Source organism: Cavia porcellus, unplaced genomic scaffold (assembly GCF_034190915.1).
Source record: "Cavia porcellus strain 051 isolate PalLab524CR breed Dunkin Hartley unplaced genomic scaffold, mCavPor4.1 scaffold_17, whole genome shotgun sequence".
Lineage (NCBI taxonomy): Eukaryota > Metazoa > Chordata > Mammalia > Rodentia > Caviidae > Cavia > Cavia porcellus.
In genome coordinates, this window is record NW_026947500.1 from 59,796,137 (window position 1) to 59,812,450 (window position 16,314).

At 32.8% G+C, this 16,314-nt stretch overlaps 1 pseudogene; it reads right to left on the reverse strand.

Moving 5' to 3' along the window:
• Positions 1-520: 520 nt before the first annotated feature.
• LOC134471131 (olfactory receptor 4P4-like) lies at positions 521-1,446 on the reverse strand (annotated as a pseudogene).
• Between the last annotated feature and the right edge of the window lie 14,868 nt (positions 1,447-16,314).

The window sequence follows — 16,314 nt, forward strand, 5'->3', positions numbered from 1 at the left end:
AAATTTCAAAGAAAAGTAGTATTAAAATTCTGCATCACCATCATAATTGATTATTCTATTTAACAAAGGTATCATTCTTAGTATATAATCTTTTTAGTGTAGATATGCTTTTTTACTAATTCTCAGCCTTAGTACTGAAATTTTTATTTCATTAATAATCTTTCAATTCCTGATCTTGGACATTTATAAAAGAATGATTTGCATTCAGTGATTTGGATACAATATGCCATCTTCAAGTACTGATTACCCACAATGAACATAAGCATCTTAGTCATTAACATGAGCTGAGGAAAATAATGACAAGAATAAAGCAAATTAGACACAGAGAGGGAGTGGAGGATGAAATTTTGGATTAAAAAACCCAAATATACATGCATATACTTGCCAAAATGAATGCAAATATTATGCTGAAAATATATACTAATATGATTAAAATTAGAATTAAAATTTAAAAAAACTAATAATGTTTCTTGATACTGTCAAATAAGATTGAGCTGTTGCATGATATTGTTTAGCATAATTAAAACAAATGTTTATCTTCTGAAAATATATTTTGACACCAAACTTTTCTTAGAGTCCTTTTCATCTCTGAATTTCTCAGGGTATAGATTAGGGGATTGAATAATTGTGTAAAGGTGAGAAAAAAATTTGTCTTCAGAGTAAGTGGTAGAGGGTCTCAAGTAAGCAAAGATGGAAGGTCTGAAAAACAAGATAACAGCAGTGATGTGAAACCACAGGGAGACATGGCTTTGAGTTTTCCCTCAGTTGAGTAGTATCTTAATGTAGACAGTGTGATGATGTAAGTTCCAAACAAGAGGACAGAGGTTATTAAAGCAACCATTTCTAAATTGGCAAATATGAGCACACATGAGATGTAGGTATCAGGACATGCAACTTTCAGCAAGGGAAAAATATCACAATAGTAGTTGGCAATTTCATTGGGGCCACAGAAGGGCAGCCAGGTTACAGAAACCTGGGAAAAGGATTGGGCAGACCCACCAGCCCATGCAGCCACAATAAGGAGGTTCAACCTAGTTCTGTTCATGATGACTATGTAGTGAAGAGGATTTCAGAAGGCAATGCAGTAATCAAAGGCCATAACAGTGAGGACAAAGGTTTCAATAATTCCAAAGAAAGGTATGTAAATCTTCCTACAGAAGATAGTCTTTTTTGTAGTAGGAGATCACCAATCAATTTGGGTGTTACACTGTAAGTATTGCATATGTCCATGGAGGATAAATGATTGAGAAAATAGTACACTGGTTGATTAAAAAGGGAACAGCAGACAGAGTTAAGGATCAGAAGGTTTCCCACCAAGATGGCCAAATAACAAAACAAAAAGAAGATGAAGCAAAATGTTTGTGTGTTCTGGTCAGAAAAAAGGCCTAGGAAATGAATTCTTATTTGTTTGTCTGAATTTCCATCTATAGTACAGAATGCAAACATAATTATCTTAGGAAAAATGAATTTAGATCAAAGCACTTGTAATAAGATTACAACCACATGAAGATCACCAAAAAACTCACAGAAGCTACTCAGAGAAATTACAGAAACTAGTATATGAATGAACACATTAATAATATCGGTTTTTGTTCCTATTTCTCTACCAGTAGTGCATGAAATTTTTTCTAAGCCATCTATCATATTTGCAATAATATATATATATATATATATATATATATATATATATATATATTATTACTACAGTTGCTTTGTACCATAACTTCAAGTCAGGGAATGCGATGCCTCCTGCCTTGCCTTTGCTGCTTAGAACTGTCTTTGCTATTCAAAGTCTATTCTGGCTCTCAAGATCTATGAGGTATGTTGGTGGTATTTTTATCGGGATTGCATTGAATCTGTTTAATAGTTTTGGGAGAATGGCCATTTTCACAATATTTATTCTTCCTATCCAAGAGCAATGGATTTCCATTTTCTGAGATCATCTTCAATTTCATTTTTCAGTGTATTATTCTTTTCTCTGTATAGGTATTTCACTTCTCTCTTGAGAATAATTCCTAAGTATTTAATTTTTTGGTTGCTAGTGTGAAGAATGTGGCTTTCCTTATTTCTCTGTAAGTGATTTTGTTGTTAGTGTATAGGAATGTTATTGATTTTTGTGTATTGATTTTGTATCCAGCCACACTGCTGAATTTATTTATTATATTTAGGAGTCTTTCTATGGAGGTTTGGGGGTATTATATGTAGAGTAGCATATCATCTGCAAATAATGATAATTTGACTTCTTCTTTTCCTATCTTTATGCCTTTTATTTCTCTCTCTTGTCTAATTGCTCTGGCTAGTATTTTCAATATTATATTAAATAGGAGCGATGACAGAGGACATCCTTGTCTTGTGCCTGATTTTAAAGTAAAGGCCTTCAATTCTTCGCCATTTATTATGATACTGGCTGTTGGTTTGGCATAAATGGCCTTTATTATGTTGAGATAAAGACTATCTATCCCAATTTTCTGTAAGTTTTGTATCATAAATGAATGTTGTACCTTATCCAAAGCTTTTTCTGAATCTATATTAATGATAATGTGATTCTTACTTTTGAATCTATTGATATGGTGGATTACATTTATTGATTTACATATGTTGAACCATCCCTGCATACCTGGGATAAATCCCACTTGTTCATGGTGTATAATATTCTTGATGATTTGCTGCATCCTATTTGGCAATATATTATTGAGGATTTTTGCGTCTGTGTTCATTAGGGAGATTGATCTGTAGTTTTCTTTTTCAGTCGGGTCTTTCTCACATTTTGATACTAGAGTAATATTTGTTTCCCAGAATGACTTAGGAATGAGTGCTTCCCTTTCAATTTCATTGAAGAGTTTGAGGAGTATTGACTTTAGGTGTACATTGTATTTCTTGTAGAATTCTGCATTGAATCTGTCTGTGCCTGGGCTCTTCTTTGTAGGTAAGGACTTAGTTAGGTTTTCAATTTCACTAATAGAAATTGGGCTATTCAGCAGTTTTACATCTTCTTGACCTATATTTGGTACTTCATATGCTTCTAGGAATCTGTATTTCTTCGGTGTTATCAAACCTATGAGAGTAGAGGTTTTCGAAATAGGTGTTGATGATCTTCTGTATTTCTATTGAGTCTGTAGTGATTTCACCTTTTTCATTCCTGATTGCATGAATTTGAGTTTTTTCTTCCCTTTTTATAATAAGGTTGGATAGGGGCTTATCAATTTTATTTATTCTTTCAAAGAACCAACTCTTCAAATCATTGATTTTTTGGATTGTTTTCTTAGTCTCTATTGCATTGATTTCTGCTCTGATTTTCATTTTTTCCTCTTTTATTTTGGCTTTGGGCTTCACGTGTTCTTCTTTTTCTAGATGTTTGAGGTGTACCATCAGGTTATTTGTTTGTATTCATTCTGTTTTCATGATGTAGGAACACAGTGCAATAAATTTGCCTCTGAGGATGGCTTTCATTGCAACCCACAGATACCGGTAAGTTGTATTTGTGTTTTCATTTGTTTGGAGGTATTGTTTAATTTTCTTCTTTAATTTCCTCTGTGACCCACTGATTACTTTAGAGTGTTTTATTCGGTTTCCATGTGTTTGTATGGTTGTTGCAGTGTCCTTATCATTAATTTCTAATTTCATAGTGCTATGATCTGATAACATGCAAGGAATAATTTCAACTATTTTGCATTTATTTAAATAAGTTCTGTAAGTTAATATATGGTCTGTTTTAGATAATGATCAGTGCACTTCTGAGAAGAATGTGCATTCTGTTGTTGTTGGGCAAAATACTCTGTATATGTCTATCAATTCCATTTGTTCACAGTTGTGATTCAGTTCTTTTATTTCTTTGCTGTTTCTCTGTCTGGCTGATCTTTCCATTGGTTCAATGGTGTGTTAATCTCCAGTTAATAATTGTATTACTGCTAATTTGGGTTTTCATTTCTGATATTACTTTTTTATATAACAGGGTCCTGTGGAATTTGGTGCATATATATTTAAGATAGTTATATCTTCCTCTTGAAGTTTTCCTGTAACCAGTATGTAGTGACCTTGTTTATCTCTTCTGATTATTATTGGTTTGAAGTTCACATTGTCTGCAAACAAAATAGCTACCCCTACTTTTTGGGGAGTTCCTGTGTGAAGTATTGTTTTCCATTCTTTGACTTTCAGTCTGTGAGTATCCTTTTGGGTTAGATGGGTTTCTTGTAGACAGTATATGGTTGGATTTTGTTTCTTGATCCATTCTGCCAGTCTATTTCTTTTAATTGGTGCATTGAGACCATTTATATTCATGGTTATAAATGTTATATGTTGGTTTATTGTTGACATGTTATTATTTCTGCTGTTGCATTTTTATCTTTGTGTTCTGTGTAATTCTCTGCTATGTTTAGTGTTTTTTTTTTTTTCCTAAGTGTATCTAAACTGTCTTTCAATATTCTTTGCAGGATTTTCTTGGTGAACATGAAGTTCTTCAACTGTTCTTTGTTGTGGAAGTATCTTATTTTTCCATCGATTTTGAAGAACAGTATTGCAGGTTACTTCAGTCTAGGTTGGAAATCATTTTCCTTTAAGATCTAAAATACTTCACTCCATGCTCCTCTTGACTTTATTGTTTGTGTTGAGAAGTCTGCTGTAATTCTGAGATGGGAGACACATATGCCATCACTGGGTCAGATGAAACATAAAAATTTGTCCATTCAGGATAACACACATAAAAACCATATCTGGGCTCAATGTTCTCACCTTCAATATTCTCCAGAGATTGAACCTCACAAACAGTGGGAAGAAACACTCCTGCATGACAACCGAAGGAGCTTTTTCCAAAAGCAGCACACGTATGTGACCTAAACATGTTTAGACAATGGTTACTATATTATCTCCTTGTCTATAAAAATTTTTGTTTTTACTATTACATATAAATTGTCTCTGAGTGAAACTTTGCCTCCAACTCTTAAAGAAGGACCAGCAGCTTAGTGCTCTTTAAATGGTAGAAGGAGTCCCATGTTTTACTGTAAGCAAGATTTTCATAACAAAATTATAGCATATAAGCAACCTAAATATTCAAATAAGACAAAAATGAAAAATGGATAGTAAAATTAGTAATTTTCTAAGATTATGATGTCAATGATTGGTTCTTATATTATAGAAACTCCTGGTCATATGAATGGGAAAAGACATAAATATTTGAGGAATTTCAGTCCCTTGATTTTTAAGATGTTCATTTAATGTGATAATGAATTTTCATATATGAGAATGTAATTATTCACTGATACTTAATTTCATAATTATTTCACCAAATAGTATTCAAATAACCAAATAAATTGGAAAATTAATTGATGCAACAGTTAATATTAAAATATTTATGGCCAGGTATGGGTGCAAAACCTGCAATCCCATCATCAGGAGCCTGAATCAACAAAATCCTTATGTGTTCAAGGTCAATTCATGTACATAATGAGATCAAGGCCAGACTGAAATACACAGTGAGATGGTATTTGTAAAAAATAGTATTGTGAATGAATTTTGGATTGTCTGAAATGCTCTTTCCACTTCTACTAAGAAAATTTTATAGTTTTGTCCTTGCTTCTGGTTATGTGATATATTACATTGATTGATTTGTATGTATTGAACTATCCTTGCATCCTTTGGATGAAGCCTAAATGGTCATGTTATATAATATATTATATTCTGTTGCCAGGATCTTGTTGAGAATTTTTCTGTTTCTGTTCATTAAAGAGATTGTTGTGTAATAGTTTAAAAAAAAAAACATTATCTGGACTGGATAGAATTTTTTCATGACAAAATAGTTCAAATGTTATATTAAATAGGGACTAACTGACATATTTTCCTTAAAATCAGAAACAAGACAAGACAACACTCAAACTACCCCTCAAATATAGTACTCTGAACTTTAGACAGAAAAACCATTAAATTAAAAGAAGTAAAAGACAAGTGTATGAAAGGAAGATGTCAAAGCGTCATTATTTGGGAATGACATGAAATTCTACATATTTTACCCCCAAACACAACCAAAAATTGCCTAATAATAATATACAAATTCAGTACCATAGAAGATTACAAAATCAACAGAAAATCAATTGGCTTCCTGTATATCAACAATGAACTCATTGTGAAAGAAATTCAAAAAACAATACCATTCACAATAGCACTAAGAAAAATTAAATCCTTAGAAATCAATCTAGCCAAGTTGTGTACAACAATAATACATAATAATGTGGAAAGTGAGAATTAAGAGGAAAATGAACTATGGACAGTTAGGTGGTCATTTATTCAATGGAAGAATGAATATATTCAAAATGGCCATACTTCCAAACTGCCCAAAAAATTAACACAATTCCAATGAAAATACTAAGAGCACTGCTAACAGAAACATACAAAAAAAACCTCTAAAATATGTATAAAACCAGAAGGGATGCATGATATCAAAATCAATCATGGGCAACATGATCAAAGCATGACGATAACCTTATCAAGATTTCAAGTTATATATAAACCTACAAAGATAAAAACATTATGGTATTGGCACAAAAAGAGATACACACATCAATAGAATAGAATAGAATAGAATAGAATAGAATAGATGATGCAACACCATCTTCCACACATTCTTATCACTGCTCTTTGACACTGGAGGAATAACAAGCTCTTTAATTAATAGTGCTGGGAACACTGACAATCCACATGCAGCAGATTATTTATAGGTTCACATCTTTCACCATGTACTATCCTGAAATCAAAATGGATCAATGAACTACTGCAACAGAAACAATCAGTTGCATGATCCAATGGATAAAACTTGAAGACATAGGTAACAGTTTTCTGAACAGAATCCCAGTTACATAAGAAATGATACTGAAAATCAGAAAATGAAATAATATTGAATTAAAAAGCTCTTGAAGAATACAGGAAATTATCAAAAGAATAAAGAGACAAAGGGAAAATATTTTCCCACTATTCTTCAAATAGAAGACTGATATCTAGAATATAATGGGCTCCAAAAATTAGACCCTCTCAAATGAAAGAAAAATATAAATAATGTACTATGCAAGTTGCACCTAAAATATTCACCAAAATTTAAAATGGATAACCATATATTGACATTGAATCTGAGTACTATGATTAATTTATAGTTGTGTAATTTTGTAGATTGGGTACTATGTTAAACTATGTACTCTTATCCCCGAAGGTCACTATACAAGACTTGACATGGAAGGAAGCATTTGGCTCTTTCATATATCAGAAAGTGAATTTTGGGGGCTGGGGATTTTGCTCAGTGGCATAAATGCCTGCCTTGCAAGCAGGCAGTCTTGAGTTCGATCCCCGGAACCGATAAAAAGGAAAAAGACAAAAAAAAAAAAAAAAAAAAAAAAAAAAAAAAAAGAAGAAGAAGAAGAAGAAAACGGTACAGAAGATGAATTTTGAGTGGCTAAATGATATTATCTGAAGACTAAAACTAAAATTGAACTTCAGAGCACTGTTATTTCAAACAATAACTGCTACAAGAAACTCAAATTTGAGAAAAGTTTGTCTATACATATGGTGTAGCCAAAAAATTCTCAAGTGCTCTGTATAAGCTGGAAAATTCCTAGGGCCTCTCAAGATTTGAGTGAAATTAGAGGCATGCCCACATTCTTTTTGAGGGAAGGAGAAAGAGTTATCTTAGGAAGATCCTCTGGCACTGGAAGAGATTTGGTATGAATTCCTGGGCATAGACAAAGGACACAGGTCTCAGGGACAGTTTTGCAGAGGCAGGACACTGGAGACAGGAACACCATGTAATGTTGCTGATGTAATGACATTAGAGAATCTTTAACTATGCTGAAGAATCTGGAGCCATTTGCAATATCTCACTCTCAGGACTCAGAAACTTCTTGCTAAGAAACTGCTGACTTCAGCAAGCTGTCACAGGGGAGTGCGTAAACAGCTGTACAATTTAGTGTGGAAAGTGCTGGCATCAAACTGTCAATAATTAAAATGTTGTCTCAGTCTAGGATACCAAGAGATCATGTTGGAAGATGATATTGGTCTAACATATAACCCGGCAATGCACACTTCCTTCATGTCATGAAGCACAGGCCAGTGCTAGAGTGCAAAATGAAGCTGATATGAAGGACACAGCAGCAGCAATAAAAGCAGCAGCAGCAGCAGGAGAAGCAGCGGCAGCAGCAGAGGTCATGACCCCAAGAAACGACATTTGAAAACCTGACACCTGAAAAAAACTTTTGACGCACAAAATTCTACACTGTTTTTAATAAGTTTTAAAATTAAGAAAATAAATGAAAGTTGTAAAGCATGTTAACTACATTTTCTACCATTTTCCCATTAGGTGAATTAAAGAAAAGTTCATCAGTATAACAATTGCAAGAAGTAGGTTTTCAAACACCATTTCACTGAACTTAAGGATGCAATTTCTACCAATCACTTTATAGATGAGACATAATCCTCACAGATTCCACCAAGGTGAACTAAAAATCTCGAATTCATGACAAGTCCTTTCTCCAAAGTCAGAACTTCCCAGACAGAAGGAATCCTGTCTACTTGTCTCATGTTGCACTTTAGCTGAAGGACTTCAAAAGGTCTTCTCTGAGTTTTGTACTGTGGAGGATATTGCTATGCTGACAAGTTGTAGGAGTCCTTGCTCCAGTAACAAAACCTAGATAGCTCAGGACTGTAGGTCTGTGTCTGAAGATGTTGCATCTCAATACAGTGCAGTTATTCTGAGCAATGCAAGTATGTAAGAGACAGGGAAAGGCACAGGCACCCAAAAAAGGAAGATCTTGTAACAGTAATTTCACTAGCAGTCTTTTGAACACTTGATTGCAAGAAACTTCTTACAGAATGAAGTAAATACAGACAGAATCTGACATTCAAAGTGACCTGGTACAATTAGGTTTCATGCTGTTTCTACTTATTAATCAGAATAGAGATGACACATTTCATTTTCCAAACAAGACATCTTTGTACCTTCACAAGACTCTTAAGTATACCATGAAGTTTAGGAAAAATTCTTATGTTTTTGTACAATATTATAAATATTTTTGTTATTATCTACCTGCTAATTTCTGCCAGATATTTATAATGGAGATATTAAAGGATAGATGGAAATATTCTTTACAAGTATGTTATACACTACTAGAAGCATAACTATATTTGAAACCTAGATTTCTATATTACATATTTTAGTAATAATAAATAATAAATAATTCCCTCTACCGCAAAGAAATTATCATTCTGTCACAGGACATTATTCCTGTAGCATTAAAAAATCTTATTTCAAATATGATACAGTAAAAGGACTAAAATTAACCTTGAAAAATATGTCGTGGTTGTTTTGTGAGTTATATATGTGTGTTTCTAATTAAAATAAACAAAAATATAACATTTACAAACAATCTTTTTTCTCAAAGTGTAGAATATGTTATGTCACTTCAGAAATATCTTAGGACTGTCCTCTTTTGGCACATGGATTGTCCAAGTTCTCTTGTGGAAATATATATTATTTGATGAAGTCCAATATTTGAATGTCATGCAATCCAGTGGTGAATATTCTGGGAGATATGTGCAAAAGTTTCCACCATATACTGTTAATTGGAGTAAAATTTTTACTGAGGATGAAGAATAAGCAACTTTTGACATAATTCCATAATGTAAAACAGTATAGGAGTTGTAGAAGTAAAAATGAAACTAAGACTATATTTAAAAAGCTACTAAGTTTAGTAGCTTAATTTTGATTAATAAAAATCATTCCTAGTTACTATGTACTACACTAAATTATTTACAATTAAAAAACCCAGTGAAACTCAAAAGTTAGCATAGTGTTTCTTATTTAAGGTGTGAAGAGAGGGGGTAATGTAAAAATAGACTTAATTATTGATAATATTTTATTCTTTATATAAGTAGTGCATTTATATTTTTTATTTAAGTAATTTTACAAAGCAATAACAAAGTAAAATTTTAAATGATAATGAGATTATTAGAAAATATTTGAATTCCACATTTATGATCTTACCATAAGGAGCAATGTTTATGTAATATGAAAAGACTGTATATTCTCTTCTCTTTACGGAACACAATACAAATATTATAAAGAGGTAATTTTGTGAGTATGGATGCTCTAATTAGAAGGAAAGAAAACAATACAAGTTAATATAAATAACATAAAGACACATATAAATTCCTAGAAAAACATGAACAATCTAAATGCAGAGTAAGTACAAAGAAGGCAATTTAAATATCGGATAAGAAATCAGTGGAGTAGAGTTCAAAAATCAACATAAATAATCAGTGAATTAAAAAACTTGTTCTTTGAAAGAACAACCAAAACAGATAAACCATTAGTAAATCTAACAAAAGAAGAAAAACAAAGAGCAAATGCATGTAATATGAAATGAAACCATTAAAATCAAACTGGACACTGACAGATTCCACAAGACTATTAGCAATTATGTCACAAACCTATACAATAAATAAGCAGATTAGAGGAAATACTTTTCTAAAGACATATATTACCAAACTGAACCAAAGAGACTTAAAAATCCAGAAAAATCAAGTAACAGATAGTGAAATTGAGATAGTAATAAAAAACCTCACACCTAAGGAATGCACTGGACTTCACGGATGCATAGATGAATGTTACAAGAACTTGAGTGAAATTTCAACACCAATACACTTCAAATTTTTTAATGAAATTGAAAGGGAAGAATACTCCAAAAGTTCTTCATAACCTGACCATTAAAATCAGAAATAATTTAACCAAAAACGAACCACAGGTTAATCTCTCTAATGAACAGAGTCATAAAATTCTCAATGAGACTCTGGAAAACAGAATATAAATCATTAGGTAGGTCACATATCTTGACAAGGTGGGCATCATATCAAGGATGGAAAGATGGTTTGACATATCCTAATCAATAAATGTAATCTAGTACATGAATAGAAACTCAAAAAAATGTTGTAGTCTTTTCAATAGACACAATAAAATTCTTTGACAAAATCCAACATCCATTTACAATAAAGTAGAGAGTGGATATAGAAGAAAATAGATATAAAAGGATCTGATCTAAATCTGGTAAAAACCATTTATGATGAAACAACTGCCAAAATCATAGTAAATGGGGAAAAACTGAAAGCTTTCATTTCCAATAAGGAATAAGACAAGAATGCTGACTATTGCTACCCCTGTTAAGCAGTCTTCAAAATATTAGCCACAGCAATTAATCAAAAAGATACAACAGGGATAAATAAATGAAAATAAAATCAGAGTTATTATTTGCAGAGGAAATAGTTTTTCACCTACAACACCTGAAAAATTTAACCAAAAGACTCCTAGAAATAATAACCAAGTACAGCAATATAGGTGGATGAAATATAAACCCACAGAATCGAGGTGCTTTCCTGTACACTAATAATGAACTCACTGAGAAAGAAATTAGGATAACAATTTAATTCACAGTCGCATCAAAATATAAACACTTAAGAATCAATTTAAGTAAGAAAGGCCTCTAAAATGAATACTGTGTCACTCTGAAAAAGGAGATCAAAAGGGACATCAGAAAATGGAAAGATGGTCAAACTCCCAGACAGGCAGGACCAAAATAATTATTTTTAAGTAGGGAGGTGTTTTTCAAATTAGAAGAGGAATAAAAGATGGTAGGCATGGGAGGCACAAAAGTGAAAGAATAATTGAAGAAAAATGTAGGAATATAACATTTGCAAATACAAAATGTCAAAGAGTTGGGAGGAACAGGGAAGGAAGGGAGTAGTAGGAGATATAAAAAGAATTAAAATGTTTTATGTAAATGTACCAATTCCTCATGATATACATAACCATTAAGGACTTCAATTATGTACTAATAAAAATTTATTCTGAGATTGGTTTCTTCCAATTTTCTGAAGAGTATTTTTGTGCTATTGCCTTTCTGCACTTGAGGTAAGACTATAAGCAAGATTCCTGGACCTATTCTTTTAGAAAGTCTGTTAGAGAAAACAAGGAATATTTCCCTGAGAAGATCAATTAACATATTTAACTTTGGAGTTATTTGACAGTTTACATCTAAATTAATCTTTAGTCCACATAGGACATGTTTTCTGATCACCTGGTAAGAGGCACATTCTTTTCTTGGAAATCACACTATGAAAATGCTGCACCACAAAATAGAAACAGTGGGGTTAAAGTTTCCAGTTACATAAAGAAGAAAAATGAACTTGTGTTATAAAGAAGTAGAGCTTACTGACACACATTTTATAATGTGAAGTACATATCCTCATGACACAGTTCCCAGTACAGATATCAGTATTAACCTTACTAAATACACAGCCCAGAAACTGTGTTCAATTGCTGAGTTTCATTTTCTCTCATGCAAAGTCTTATTTTAAATACCTACTTTATTAAGAGTTATATGGATTAAAAGTAAAACTCAAGGTGACAAATGCAGAGTCCATTCCATGAAAAATGTGCAGTAAGTACTTGGGGAACTGAAGTTATTTTCAAAAAAAAAAAAAATTAAGTGTGTTTTTTTTCCTACTGTAAATTGCTTAAAGAAATATAAGTGAATTTAAAATAAATATGATATTCAGGGCTTAGGATGGCATATTAATCCTTAAGAAACTTGTTAAATTTTGGAGGTATCAGAAGGAAATATCTAATCAACAAAACAGAACTCCCACTTTCTAATGAATATATATGCAAATAAATTTCAAATATAGGATTTACAGTACTTTGTTTCTTAAAACAGAGAGGGGTGATTTGGGGCACTGAAAAGGGGCAGAGTTTTGCCTTGTGATCTGCATAGTATAAGATTTTTCCATCTTCAAGTGGCATATTGAAAAGAGTAATCTGTATTACAGTGTAGAGGTATTAATCTTGGCATGTTTCTAAACGGATATCACAAAAATGTAACTAACATTTGGCATGCACCTGAGGTTTAGTTTGACAAAACTTTAGATCAGCTTCAAAGAGCAAAGAACACAATGAGGAGAATAAAATCTATATGATGAAAGCAAAAGATAGCACAAGTAAGTGTGTCACTGCAAATCTTCTCAATAAATATCTTCTTTTTTGTCCAGTATGTGAATTCTTTTAAAATGTTTTAATTTTAAGTTTTAGTTTAAAGAGAATAAAATCAAGTAAAATAAAACAGAATAAAGCCAATAAAAAACAGTGCTAGTGACATAGGACTTCAAAACAACACAAAATCAGTAACGGTAAATGCAGTGCTAATCCTTGCTGTCTTCAAAACAGCTGTAGATGCCCTCAAATATAGTGAAAATCAAAATAGAACAGATTAAAACCAACATGAAGAAAGGAATGCAATAAAACCTTCAAAACAAGACAATAGTATATCCAAAATGGCTACCATAATGTATCTTGACATCTTTGAATTAGCAGCCCATGCCATCATATACAATAAATTCAAATATGACAGAATAAAACCCAACACCCCCCCCAAAATGATGCAAATGATACAGGACTTGAAAACCAGATAAAAGGAAATTAATAATGGCTGCCACCTTCAGGAGAGCCCCACTAGATGCCACAATGCACACCATTATCCTCTGAATAGATGATCAGACCACTGGCACTAGATCTGCAAAAAGAGTGAAAACATCAAACACCACAAGCATCAAATTCCATTTCACCTCAGTAGCTATCATCTCAGCATGTGTTTCTCTGCATCAGCTGGTCACTGATGGCAAGGGTGACCTGGCTCTTGTTTCCCAGCACTCATGCTGGAAGGAGTTGTGGTCTGGCTACCCTTATCCCCGGAGTGGAGGCCCATGCATGACAATGCTTCAGGGAGAGGGCTTGTTTCTTGGTGAACTCTTTTTCTTTTCCCCTGAAGTCTCTGAATGGAAGACTCATAGCAAATTGCTGGAGTTTGGATTCTCCCTGGCAGTTGCAGCCTGTGCATGGGGCTGATTCACGGTGCAGGGTGGGGGGCTTGCTTCTTGGTGAATTCTTGTTCTCTTCCCCCACACTCTTTTCAAGCATTGTTCATGTTTTATTTTTTGACTCTTAGATCTCTAAAATGTTTCTCTTTTCTGCCTAGTGAGATGAAAATAAGTTAATGATATATGAATTATATATAGCTTTGGGAACCAGATGTAACAGGCATAAGTAATGGAGACTGAGTTTTATGACATCATTCCATTCTCTTTCTAGGCTGTTTTCCAATGTTTAACCAGTTAGTAGAACCTGAGAGATGGAGTTATAGACCATGAGAGCCTCAACCAGGATTAATTCTCTCACTCTTTAATCTTTTGCAAAGTACCGAAACTGAGACAGCTGGATAATATTTCCAAACATAGTAATTTCTGCATAGAAATGCCATGAAGTAAGGATTCCACTGGAGGTATAAGTCTAGTGTCATCACGGAGGTAAGAAGACAGGGTCCTGTGAAAGATAGTCCAGAAGGGGAAATTTTCTTAAGGACAATATAGAAGTACGTAAGGATCACCCAATAGTCATCTCTTTCCAGCTGTGCTGGTTTTATTTTCTTTAAAGACCTCTGCAATGAATCTACCATCAATATGTTGTTTATTATTGTTTTCTAACATTGTAGTCCTCATATGTTGGACTTGTAATGTTTGGAAAATTAAAGTAATTACGATTGTTCCTATAACATGTGCTACATGGGCCTATAACTAGTGCTTTTTAAAATTATTTTATTTTTAAATTTTACTTTAAAGAGGGTAAAACAAAATAGAGCAAAGCAAATCAGAAGAAAGCAATGTAAGTGTGCAGATTTCAAAACAAGACAACAGGAAATCTACAGTGGCTAACATAATGTCTCTTGTTTGCTTTTAACTAGTTGTCTATATCTTCACACACATTGAATTCATACAAACCAAAATAGCATAAAATTGTTCAAAACACAATTAAAAATTCATTACAGGCCTTTAAAACCAGAAAATAGGAAAATCAAAAATGGCTATCAAATGTTTCTTGTTCTCTTCAAAATAGCTGCCATACTTTCATGTATGTTGAAATTAAATAATACAAAACAAACTAAAAGCACTTTGAGAAAATAGTGAAAGTATTAGTGGATTTCACAGCATGATGATAGGAAATCAGCAATGAATATCATGATGTCTCTTTTTCTTCAACGTAGCTCTTCATTTCATCACACATAATACAATCGATTTCTTATAAACTGTTTAAGAGAAGTACTAGGTATATGTAAGCCACTATATATGCATCTATCCTTTCTGAGTTAGAGGAAAAAACAAGACAAAACAAAATTACTAGCGGCTGGGAATTTAGCTCAGCGGCTTAAGTGTGTGCTTTGCAAGTGCGCAGTCATTAGTTCGATTCCTGGTACCAATTAAAAAAATACTAAAAAACAAAATACAAAATACAAATAAATAACAGGAACATGGACCGCAAAACAATGACCATATAGGCCATGAAAGTAATGTAGTAGGAAGATAAATGAGGTCATTTTACATAGTGATCATCAACATAATTCCTCAGATCCACAGACACAAACATGCAAAATTGCTCCAATCCTATGAATGTTAAATGTTTTGCTCCAAGACTTAATATAATTTGTAACACAATCATCTTATCTATTTTAAGTGTCTTTATACAAATTTAGATACTTTTTCTTTTCTGTTCATTTTTATATTCTCTCCTTTTCCCTGAGATAATTTTTCACCTTTGAGTAGATTTTCTCTTTCACTGTATTTATTGAAGATTTTCTATCCTATGTACTTTTACCGTTTCTTAAAATAGGGAGACAATATGATATTCATACATGTGAATTTGATTTATTTCACTTTTGAGTATGGTCTCAAGTCACATCCATTTACCTATAAAGGCCTCAATGAAATCATTCTTTATAGCTGAGTAGTACTCCATTTTATAAAAATACCACATATTTTTAACCATTCCTCGGCTGATAGTCATTTGGGTTGTTTCCAGGATTTGGCTATTACAAATTGTGCTGCTATACACATGGGTGCACGTATAACACTGTGATATGATTTTTCAGTTCTCCTAGGAATATGCCCAGAAGTGGAATAGCTGGATCAAATGGGACTTCCAATGCAAGTTTTTTGAGGAACCTATACTCTGATTTCTACAGTATCCATGAGTTTCTTTTTCCCCATAGCCTCTCCAGTAACTGTTGTTGGTAGCTTTATCTTGGCCATTCTTTCTGGAGTGAGATGGAAATTCAGTGTTGTTTTAATTTGAATTTATCTAATGAACAATGATGCTGAACTTTCTTTCATGTATTTATTTTGTATTTGTACTTCTTTGAGAACTGTGTATTCATCTCAGATGCCCATTTTTGGATTGCATCTTTG